Below are 12,002 nucleotides of genomic sequence, written 5' to 3'. Positions count from 1 at the left end.
TACATGCTATTTTCTGCCTCTAAATATAAACTCTTTAAGGGCAGGGGTTGCTTTGTTTTTTACTTCATTTTTAGTACCTTCCATACTGTCTATCCCATGTAAGTGCTTTATAAGCATTTGTTGAACTAAGTTAAATTACATTTTTACAAAGATTGTCATGTTGACAATATGACATTTTAATGTACCAAAATTAAGAAAAGAAGAATTATGCTGAAAATCAATGAAACTATAGATTCCCATTGTAAATTAATATTTTATTTTTCTAATTACATATAAAATAATCTAAACTTTAAAAAATTTTGAATTCCAAATTCTTTCCCTCCTTCCAGCCCCTTCATAGGCTACACATGTGCAGTCATGCAAAACATATTTCCATATTAGTCATGTTGTAAAAGAAAACACAGATAAGAAAAAAAAGAAAGTTAAAAAAATACACTTCAATCTTCACTCAGACTCCATCAGTTCTTTCTCTGGTTGTGGACAGCATTTTTCATCATGAATCTTTCTGAATTGTCTTGGATCATAGCTGAGACTAGCTAAGTCATTCACAGTTGATCTATATTGATTGCTATTACTGTGTACAGTGATTTCCTGGGTCTGCTCACTTCATTTTGTATCAGTTCATATAAATCCTTCCAGGTTTTTCTGAAAATATCCTGCTCATCATTTTGTATAGCACAGTAGCATTCCAGCACAGTCATATACTGCAACTGGTTTAGTCATTACCCAATTGATGGATATCCTCTCAATTTCCAACTCTTTGTCACCACAAAAAGGGATCCTTTTTTTCTTTTTTTTTTAATTTTGTTTTTATCTATTTGGGTTACAGATCTGGTAATGGTATTGCTGGATCAAAGAGTATGTACAGTTTTATAGCCCTTTGGCTATAGCTCCAAATTGCTCACCAGAATGGTTGGATCAATTCACAACTCTACCTGTAGTGCTTTAGTGTCCCAATTTTCCCACAGCCCTTCCAACATTAATCATTTTCCTTTTTCTGTCATATTAGCCAATCTGATAGGCATGAGGTGACACCTCAGGGTTGTTTTAATTTGCATTTATCTAATTGATAGTGATTTAGAGCATTTTTATATGACTATAAGTAACTTTGATTTCTTCTTCTGAAAATTGCCTGTTTATATCCTTTAACCATTTATCCCTTGTGGGATAACTTGTAGTCTTATAAGTTTGACTCAGTTCTCTATATATCTGAGAAATGAGGTATTTATCAGAGAAACAATGTAATTTTTTTCACAATTATGATTACTAACTGTATATTTCTCTCCATCCTATTTTCCCCTTCTCTCTCTCTCTCTCTCTCTCTCTCTCTCTCTCTCTCTCTCTCTCTCCTTTTACCTTGTCCCACTTCAAAATTGTTTTGCTTCTGACATCCACCTCCCTCAATCTTCCTTCAATTTCCTCAGTCTACCTTCTCACATCGCCTTCCCCTCCTATATCCCTGTCTAGTAAGATAGATTTCTATATACAACTATGTCTGCTCTTTCCTCTTTGAGCCAATTCAAATGCAAGTAAGGTTAAAGCATTGTCTACCCCCCAAAAAATTTCCCCCTCAACCTGAAAAACTCTTTCATGTTTCATTCATGTGAAATAATTTACCCCATTGTACTCTCCCTTCCCTGTTCTCCCAGTCCATCCTTTTTTTCTAATCTCAATTTATTTTTTTTAGATATCATGCCATCATAGTTAACTCCCACCCAAACCTCTACGTATACTCCTTCTAAACTGGCGTGTGTGAAGTGTTCAGGGAAGACTAGTGCCTCTGATGTGAGGGCTTTCTAAGCCCTTCTCAGGGCTGCCCATCCAACTTTAGTGTCCATCTGATTCACCCAACTCTCACCTGTGGCTCCAAGGGGATGTAGCATGTACATCAGCCACACCGTGGTTAACCATCTTGGTACACTGGCTAAACCAAGTTGAGGGCAACTGACAGGCCTCACACCTGTTTGTGAGTTAGGTGGTTGTCTACTCCAAGTATGTGAAGACTTTTCCTGAATAATGGGCAGATGAAAACAATTTGTTCCAACTGTCATGAAGGGTTCTAATGCAGGCACTGTGGAGCACTTAGAGCTTGGTCAGTAATTGAAGACACCAAAGTCATCTGCTGCATCCTGGGCCATCACAAGTCATTTTGACTTTTGTCCTGACATTGGATTTCAATGATTCAGGAGGAGAAAGTAAGGTTAATGACTTTGTGCAACTCTCCCTCACTTAAATCAAATTCACATGCAAGTCAAGACATTTCCTATGATGTCATTGCTCCTTCTTGAAAATGAAGAACTCCTTCTAACTTCTCTAATCATGATAAAGTTCTTAAGATTTGCATGCATCATTTCCCCATATATGAATGTAAACAATTTAACCTTATTGAATTCCTTATGATTTCTCTTCTTTTTTTTTATGCTTCTCTTGAGTCTTGTTTTTGAGAGTCCAATTTCTATTTGGCTCTGATTCTTTTATGAGGAATGCTTGAAATTTTGCTATTTCATTAAATGTCCATTCCATCCCCTCCCCCCCCGAAGGATTATACTCTATTTCACCAGGTAGGTGATTCTTGTTTGTAACCCTAGCTCCCTTACCTTTCCAGAATACCATATTCTAAATCTCTTTATCCTTCAATGTAGAAGCTGCAAAAGCTTGTGATATCCTCTCAGTGACTCCACAATATTTGAATCATTTCTTTCTGGCTGTTTGCAATACTTCCTCCTTGACCCAGGGACTCTGGGATTTGGTGATAATATTCCTGGGAGTTCTCATTTTGAGATCTTTTTCAGGAGGGGATCAGTGGATTCTTTCCATTTCTATTTTACCCTCTGGTTCTAGAATATCAGGGCAGTTTTTCTGGATAATTTCTTGAAATATGATGTCTATGCAATTTTTTATTATAGCTTTCAGGTAGTCCAAAAATTTTTAAATTATCTCTCCTAGATCCATTTTCCATGTCATTTGTTTTTCCAATGAGAAATTTCACATTTTCTTCTGTTTTTTTCATTCTTTTGATTTTGTTCTGTTGTTTCTTGATGTCTCATGGAGCAATCAGCTTCCACTTGCACACTTCTAATTTTTAAGGAATTATTTTCTTCAGTGAGCCTTTGTAACTCCTTTTCCTTTAGGTGAATTCTGTTTTTTAGGGAGTTCTTCCCTTCAGTGAATTTTTGTACACTTTTTTTCCCATTTGGCCAATTCTTCTTTTTAAGGCATTCTCCTTATCAGCTTTTTGTGCCTTTTTAACCATTTAGCCTGTTCTTTTTTTTAATGGTATTATTTTTTTCAGTATTTTTTCTGCCTCCTTTACCAAGTTGTTGAATCTTTTTCCATGATTTTCTTGCATCACTCTCATTTCTTTTCCAAATGTTTTATTTCCTTCTCTTATTTGATCCTCAAAATTCTTTTTGAGTTCTTCAAGAATATTTTGGGGCCTGAGACAAGTTCACATTTTTCTTTGAGGCTTTGCATGTAGCTATTTTGACTTCATTGTGTTTTGGGTTTGTTTTTTAATCTTCCCTGTCACCATAGTAACTTTGGTAAGGTTCATTTTTTTTGTTGTTGTTTGCTTATTTAATCGGCCTACTTCTTGACATGTTAAAGTTGGATTCTGCTTCTAGGATGGAGGGGACATTTTCTGAAGCTTCAGGTCTTTCATGCTGCTTTTTTGAGGGCAAATTCTGGGGGAATTGTAAAGGTTCAGTTCTTTCAATGTGGTATTATCTAAGGAGAGGTGTATTCCCTGTTCTCCTGGCCTGTGCTCTGGTTTGTGAGCAACCATGTGCACTGCTTTCTGGCCTGAAATTGTGACCGAGATCACTGGTTCCCTAATGTCCCATGGTCTAGTGTGCTAGTGCTCCTCTTCACCCGGGGACTGTGATCCAGATGGATATGGGCAATGTCTTGCACCCAGTAACAGCAAAGGATCTCCTGTAATCTCATTCTGACAATTATTCTGTCCCCCTTATCATCTATGGGCTGAGAGTTGCTGCTAATTCAGTTTACCCCAAGGCATATTGCTGGCTTGCTAGGGCACAGCCTACTTGCACTGCACTCCACTCTCACCTTGGTGAGACAGTCCTTTTCTTCCAATCTTTTAAGTTGTCTTGGGCTGTGAAATTTTCACTCTGTCCTTTTGTCAGTTCTGCCACTCCAAAATTCATTCTGAAGCATTAATTTAAAGTTGTTTGGATGGGAATTTGGGAGAGCTCAGGTGCGTACCTACCTGACTTTACTCCACTATCTTGGCTCCACCTCTCTTGTAGTGTAAATTAATGTGTTTTGTTTCTTACTTGAACAAATATCATTTCCTAATAGGTATGCCATCAGCATCTCTAAAATAGGCTCCTAATTTATAATACTTAGTGTATGTGTCAGTGCAGAATCAGAATTTAGGTAATAAGGTTCTTCCTGTTTACCTACCTCAGAGCAAAATCAAGTTCTGTGATTATAATTAACTGGTTCCAAAGTTATAATCATTAGATGTTTCACATGTGAAGAAATGCCTCTGACTTAAAGACATCTTCTCCTAAAGGAGTTAACATTAGTTATACACCTCTCTTTTTATCAAAGTCTAGAATTATACTTCATGAAAATCAAATTCAGATCACTTAAATCTGTTTTCTTTAAGTTATGGTTAATTATTCTACTAAATGTGAAACAAAATTAGTTTAAGGGTTGTGTAGTATTATTTTTATAATAACCTTTGACTTTGCCCTGGAAGAATATTTAGGGAATGCTAATGGTGAGATTATTGAAGGGTAGAAAATCTGGAATAGAATTAGGACCATGTAAATAACAGATTCTTGCAAACAATAAGGCTTGCATGAAAGAGATTCATGACAAGATTTAAGATGACAAATGTTTATGAATAACATTCTAAATGGCTGAAGTCAACTGTGCTATAAACCATCTGGCAGATTTAATTCCTAGATGAAATGCATATGAATTATTGCCATTTAATGGACTATTTAATGAACTTGTGGGGGGAAAATCTTTGGCAAAACAGATTTTCAGTAAAAAGAATCAATCTTTGTGAAGATGTAACATAGGAAAGATTTTCCTTTCCAAATGCGAATAATATACAGGACATAATGACATGTTCTTTTGAATTTCTGAAAAATAAAAGCCATATTCATAATGCATAAATAAAAGATGCACACCCTTGTTTCAGGGATAACATTTTGGACTGTGTCTGAGTAGCATTCAGAGCCACTTCCATTAGTCACTGAGATGAGTTAAACATCCTAACAAGAAGTTAAAAGGTACCTGAGTAAGTTTTGGAAAAGGGACATCAAAAGCATCATGAAGAACAAATTCAAAGTTAAAAAATATTAACTGACTAAACCTTATTAAGGTCTGATTTTCACTCTATAATAAAGCAAGGTATTTGAATTTCTGTTCTAATCAAGGGTTGAATAATCCATTTTGTAATGTATTGAAGTTTTGAATAGGACAGAACTAAACCTAAAACTCAATTTGTTTTCTAGGCTTTTGGCAATTATGTATCCTGCATTATTTTAGTGAAGTATAATCAGAGATAGCTAATTATGCTCTTGCAGGTTTAGGAGTTTTATTTGTTTTGTTTAATGGATGGAAGTGATTTCCTCAGCAATTTGTTACTGCCCTGAAAGACTTCTTAAATATGATTTTGGATGTCTAGAAATCATGGTAGGTAGGAGGGTAGGGAGGGTTAAAAAAATGAAGGAAAACACATTTTAACCCTTTATATGAAAGAAATTAGTTTGGACATGCTGAAAATAATGCAATTAAAGCATTAGTTCTGGAATGGAGCATGGATTGTTTGCCTGTTAAGTTTCTTTAGGGTGTTGTAGGCTGATTCAAAATGGAAAGGTAGATTAGATTTGAAGCCTCCACTAGATGAAAAGAGAGAGGTAGGGTTTAGAGGGTTGTTGAGTGCTAAATAAGTTATTATTTATTAAGTACCTGTTAAGCGCTAGGCACTGGGCTTGGAAAAAAGAAACTATACAAAAAAATGTAGATGAACTGTGCAAATTTGTCACTACCACTGCAACAGTGATGAGTCAGTAATATCCTTTATCTATATCTATAACTATCTATCTATCTATCTATCTATCTATCTATATGTTTATGCAACATTTATGTCAAATAGTTCAAAAGCCATTGCCTCTTAAGGATGTTTTATTTGTGGGGCAAAGACTTTTTAAGCCAGTGGGTGATCTGTGAGAAACCTATTGCCTGCTTGAGAACAATTGTGTTTATGTGTGTGTGTGTGTATGCGTGTGTATGTGTATGTATACATGTTTGTATATGTATATGTGTGTATGTGTGTATAGTTCAGGAATTGCTCATTTTTGTAGGATTTATGACTCATTCTTCACTCCTAAAATAATGTAAGCTTTTTGAAGTAAATGAGTGATTCACTTTTTTTCCCCCTCCAATGTCTAGATCAAGGTTTAATAAATAAGAGGTCCTTAATAAAAGTTTCTTGGTTAGTTGATGGGAAAGAGGTAAGAGAATAAGTATTTCTATTATACCTACTATGTGCCAGGCACTGTACTAAGTACTTTACACATATTATCTCTTGATCCTCACAACAAGCCTGAAAGCTAGGTGCTATTATTATCCCCATTTTACGGATGTGGAAAATGAGGCAAAGAGAAATTAAATTCTTTCCCAAGGTCATACAACTAGTAAGTATATGAGGCAGGATTTCTCTTCAGGTCTTCCTGACTCTAGAATGAGTGCTCTATCTACTATACCACCTGGCAGATCAGTAAAAATACAAATTTATTTGAAAGGCAACTGAATCCAAAGTAACTTTTTGTCCTCATTTATTTTCTCAGTTACCAGACACTAATAATTCAGCTACTATCATGCAGGTATTTTAATGTTGAAAAGAAGTATTTAAGAAAAGATGGGGAACTAGTTCAATGTAACATTTCTCTTTCAAGGTACCACCTAAAAATGCCTTGCAGAGAGTCAATATCTTTGCCATTTTTGATAAAATAATGTAATGTAGATAAGTGCTGGCCAAAATGGTTATATTTATTTTATAAATAAAGCAGAGAACATCACTTGCATATGAATTCATTAATTTTTTCCTTCATTGGCCAGAAGCACAGGGAAGGGGAGTCGCTGCTGTTTTCTGCTGCAACAGTGCTTGAACAGAACCCGCTGCTCAATTCCAGGCCAGAGCCGCCCTTAGCCACCTCTCCACCTTCACCTCCACTAACCAACACTTCTTTCCTCCTCCTATTTGAGCAGGTGCTGCTGCCCCAGCCTCAGCTGCTGGGCAGCACCTCCTCTGGCCTTCTTCTGCCTCCTCCTTGCTGCCTCCACCATCTCCGCCACCATGACAACATCATCCCCTTCTCAGGTGTGACAGACCTACCAGCAGGACTTGGAGGCAGCTATCAACCGGCAGATCAACCTGGAGTTCTACGCCTTCTATGTCTACCTGTCCATGTCTTACTACTTCCACCGAGATGATGTGTCATTGAAGAACTTTGCCAAGTATTTCCTACACCAATCCCATGAGGAGAAGGATCATGCTGAGAAGCTGATGAAAGTCCAAAACCAGTGAGGAGGCCAGATCTTCCTGCAAGACATCAAGAAAGCAGATAGAGAAGACTGGGAGAGTGGGCTAAGTGCAATGGAGTGTGCTCTGAACTTGGAAAAAAAAATGTCAATCAGTCCTCACTGGAATTGCACAAGCTGGCAGTTGACAAGAACAACCCCCATTTATATAATTTCATCGAAGCCCATTACCTGGACAAACAGGTAAAGCCCATCAAAAACTGGGTGTTCATGTAACCAACCTGTGCAAAATGGGGGGTCCCGACTCTGACATGGCAGAATATCTTTTTGATAATCACATCCTTGGAGACAGTGACAAGGAGAGCTAAACCATACCTGGCTTCCCCCTTACTTGGGAACTGTGGGAGTGCTTCCTACTGTCTTTCAGTGCACGCATATTTTGGCAATCTGAGCTTTTCATAATCTGTACCAAAACACTACCACCATTTACATCCCAATAAAGTAACTTGGTACTGATAAAAAAAAAGTTATTCCTTCATTAACTTGCCTACCTACTGTGTGCATGGCTCTCAAAAATGACACCAATAACTGTTCACCACGTCCTCAAGTTTGGCTGAAAAGACATTAAGGGTTGGAGCCAAAATGGCAGAATAAAGGCAGGTACTCATCTGAGCTCTCCCCCAAACCCCTCCAAATACCATTAATTGATGGCTCTAAACAAATGCTAGAGAAGCAGAACCCACAAAAGGATGGAGTTGAACAATTTTCCACTGCACAGACAATTTAGAAGATCAGCAGGAAAAATCTGTCACTCCTTGGTGAGAGTAGAATGCAGTCTAGTGAAGGTCACATCAGCACAGTCCTGGCCACAGCAAAACAGAAGCAGGCCTTGGGAGCCCCTGAATTAGCAGAAGCAGCAGCTGCTTCTGGAGCTTTCAGCCCACAGACACTAAGAGGAGCAAACAGCAGGTCAGAAGGAGATTAGAAGGATCTCTTTGCTAGCACTGAGGAAGAACTCTGTTGCTTTGACCATACTTGAATTCAGGTCCCAGTCCTGGGTGTCAGTTCTAGGGCAAGGAGGAGTATTAGCATAAGAGAACTTGTGGCAATGGTGGGGATTGAGGACCCTTCTCCCAGTTCCAAGACAAAAAAGAGTGCTTGTGATCATTCACAGAGCAGAGCACAGGCCAGAAGAGTAGTGAACACCTCTCCTTAGATCATACCAACTTGGAAGAATGGAAAACTTACAGGTCCCTGGAAGTATCCCTGAAAACAACTGCACAAAACCCTTAAAGCCTGGGACAGCATCTTCTACCCTGGAGGCAGAGCCCTATTTTAACAAAGTAAAAGTAAAATGATAGGCTACGGAAAACAAACAACAGAAAAAAATTCTGACCATAGAAAGTTACTATAGTGACAAGGAATATCAAAACACACACTCAGAAGATAACAAAGCCAAAGCTCCTACATCCAAAGCTTCTAAGAAAAAATTGAATTGGTCTCAGGCCATGGAATAGCTAGATTTTTTTTTCTAAAAATCAAGTAAGAAAGGTAGAGGAAAAATTAGGAAGAGAAATGAAGTGTTGCTAGAAAATCATGAAAAATGAGTCAACATCTTGCTAAAGGAGACACAAAAAATTACTGAAGAAAATAACACCTTAAAAAACAGACTAGGCCAAATAATGAAAGAAGTTCAAAAAGTCAATGTGAAGAATACCTTAAAAACCAGAATTGCACAAATAGAAAAACAGGCACAAAAATTCACTAAAGAAAAGAACACCTTAAAAAGCAGAATTGGCTAAATCAAAAAGGAGGTCCAAAAGCTCACTGTAAAAAAAATTTTAAAAAATCCCTTAAAAATTAGAATGGAGCAAATGGAAGCTAATGGCTTCATGAGAAATCAAGAAACAATAAAACAAAACCAAAATAATGAAAATATAGAGGACAAGGTGAAATATTTCATTGGAAAAACAGAACTGGAAAAGAAAAGAAATCCAGGAGAGATAATTTGAAAATTTTTGAACCACTTGAAAACCATGATTAAAAAAAAAAAAAGATCCTAGACATCATCTTTCAGGAAATTATCAAGGAAATGAATCTGAGGGGGTGGAGCCAAGATGGTGGAGTAAAAGCAAGCATTTTCTTGAGCTCTCCCCCAAACTTCTCCAAATGCTTGTGAAAAAATGATTCTAAACAAATTCTATAGCAGCAGAACCCAGAAAAAGACAGAGTGAAACAAATATCCATCCCAAGACAACCTGAATGGTCAATGTGAAAGGTCTATTGCACTGGACTGGGAGAGGAACACAATTCAGCGTAAGCATGCTGGCAAAAACGGGGCCTAACAAACCCGGAGCCTAACAAACCCAGAGTAGGCCTCAGGAGACTGAATAAAGGGGAACTGTGGAGCTGTCCACACTTCTCCACCCACAAATGCCAAAGACAACTTAGAAGGTCAGTGGGAATGATCTGTTGGACCTGTGTGAGAGAGGAGAACAGTCCAGCCCTAGTACTAGCACAGCCTTAGGGTGGCTGCCACAGTGGCAACAATTGCTTCCAGAGCTCTTGACCCACTTACAGAGTGGGGATCGAGGAGCTGATCAGAGAGGGATTGCAGTGACCTCTTTCCTGGTGCTGAGGCAGGATTCTTTTGCTTTGCCTGGGCTTAGATCTGAGTCGCAGTCCTAGGTGATGGTCCTGGGGTGAGGAGGAGTGCTGACATGGTGGAGCTTGTGACAGAGGTGGAGAGGGAATCCTCCTCACAATTCCAAGGCAGAAAAGAGTGCTTGTGGTCACTCATAGACAAGAGAACAGGCCAGGAAAGGAGTAAACACCTCACCCTTGATCATACCACCTTGGAAGAACTGAAAATTTACAAGTCCTTAGAAGTATCTCTGAAAGCAACTGCACAAAACCCCCCAAAGCTTGAGACAGTACATTCTCCACACTGGAAGCAGACCCCTACCCTAACAAAGAGTTTTAAACTCAAGTAATTGGCTGGGAACATGAGCAAACTGCACAAAAAAAGTCACACCATAGAATATTTCTTTGATTTTGCACAAACAAAGCCAATGCAACCAAGATTGGAAGAAAAGTAAAAAATTGGGAAAGAATTTGATGACAAAGAAGATCAAAATATACAACCAGAAGAAGATAATAAAGTCAAAACTCCTACATCCAAAGACTTCAAGAAAAATATGAATCAGTCCCAGGCCATGGAAGAGCTCAAAAAGGATATTGAGAAGCAAGTAAGAGAAGTAGAGGAAAAACTGGGAAGAGAAATGAGGGTGATGCAAGAAAATCATGAAAAACAAGTCAACAGCTTGCTAAAGGAGACCCAAAAAAAAAAATACTGAAGAAAATAACAACTTAAAAAATAGACTAACCCAAATGGCAAAAGAGGTCCAAAAAGCCAATGGGGAGAAGAAGAACGCCTTAAAAAGCAGAATTGGCCAAATGGAAAAGGAAGCCCAAAAGTTCATTGAAGAAAATACTTCCTTAAAAATTAGAATGGAGCAAATGGAAGCTAATGACTCTATGAGAAATCAAGAAATTTTATATATATATATATATATGTATGTGTGTGTGTGTGTGTATATATATATATATATATATATATGTATGTATATGTATATATATATTCCCTCCAACTACCCAAATAATGAGAAAGGTCTCATGAGTTACAAATATCATCTTATATATACATATATATGTATGAATATATATGTGTATGTGTGTATATATATATACATATATACATACATACTTATATATAAGTATGAGGCAAAAACTTTTCTTTTTTATTTTTAAATGGGAGACAAACATGTGTTTTTATTAAGGGAACTACTAACAGAAAGATTCAGTATTCCCTGCTGCTTTGAAATGAAATTCTTTTTTTTAAAATTTTTTTAAAAATTTTTAACGTGTGTTTTTAAAACTTTGGTTTACAAATTTTCTCCCTTCCTCCCTTCCCACCCACCCTCATTGAAAAGGCAAGCATCTTGATACAGGTTATAGATGTGTAGTCATGAAAAACACTTCCATAGTCATCATGTTGCAAAATATTAAGTATATTTCCCTTCATTCTATCCTACCCCCCCATTTATTCTATTCTCTCTTTTGACCCTGTCCCTCCTCATAAGTGTTTGCTTCTGATTATCCTCTCCCCCAATCTGCCCTCCCCTCTATTAATCCCTTGCTCTCTTGTCCCCTTCCCTCCTTATTTTCCTGTAGGGTAAGATAGATTTCCATACCCCATTGTGTCTGTTATTCCTTCCCTAAGCCAAATCCTATGAGAATAAGATTTACTCATTCCTTCTCACCTTCCCCAATTTCCTCTTCACTGTAAAAGCCTTTCCTTGTCTGTTTCATGTGAGTTAATTTACCCCATTCTACTTCTCCCTTTCTCTTTCTCCCAGTATAATCCTCTCCCACCCAGATATCACTTCTTCATCTTCAACTCACCCTGTGCCCTCTAT

The 12,002-nt window shown here is 37.6% G+C and overlaps 1 pseudogene; it reads left to right on the top strand.

Annotated features, from left to right (window-relative positions):
• Window positions 1–7,327: 7,327 nt before the first annotated feature.
• LOC114029019 lies at window positions 7,328–7,892 on the top strand (annotated as a pseudogene).
• The last annotated feature ends 4,110 nt before the right edge of the window (window positions 7,893–12,002 follow it).

The sequence above is a fragment of the Vombatus ursinus genome, unplaced genomic scaffold, assembly GCF_900497805.2.
Source record: "Vombatus ursinus unplaced genomic scaffold, bare-nosed wombat genome assembly UNPS02014909.1, whole genome shotgun sequence".
In the NCBI taxonomy this organism is placed as follows: domain Eukaryota; kingdom Metazoa; phylum Chordata; class Mammalia; order Diprotodontia; family Vombatidae; genus Vombatus; species Vombatus ursinus.
Note: the sequence above shows the minus strand (reverse complement) of the source record. Positions and strands in the feature narration are given on the sequence as shown.